Source organism: Bombus impatiens, unplaced genomic scaffold (assembly GCF_000188095.3).
Source record: "Bombus impatiens unplaced genomic scaffold, BIMP_2.2 scf_2142, whole genome shotgun sequence".
Taxonomy (NCBI): domain Eukaryota; kingdom Metazoa; phylum Arthropoda; class Insecta; order Hymenoptera; family Apidae; genus Bombus; species Bombus impatiens.
Window position 1 is genome coordinate 28818 of NT_178561.1, and position 341 is coordinate 29158.

A 341-nucleotide genomic window follows, 5' to 3' on the forward strand; every position below is an offset into this window, starting at 1 on the left:
CTTAGTTTTCATTTCCTTGTGCTGCGTCTTGTCTAGCTTTTTTGATCCTGTCGATAAGAATTTTCAATAAGAGAGCAGATTAACGAAGATAAATCGATGCTGAGCTTAGAAATCGAGATGCATTTCAATTTCTCTATCCATGCACTGCGTGTGTTTGTCGATATATTACTTCTAACTTGGCAACATCAAAGAGCGATCGTAAAAAATGCTGCAAGCACGTAGAAACATGTTCTTAACATAGTATTCGCGACCTAACGTGGAAATTGTTATAATTTACCGTGTAAAAAGAACGTCGTTTCGGTGTTTGTTGATTCTTTTGCTATATCTGTCGCTATATTTTG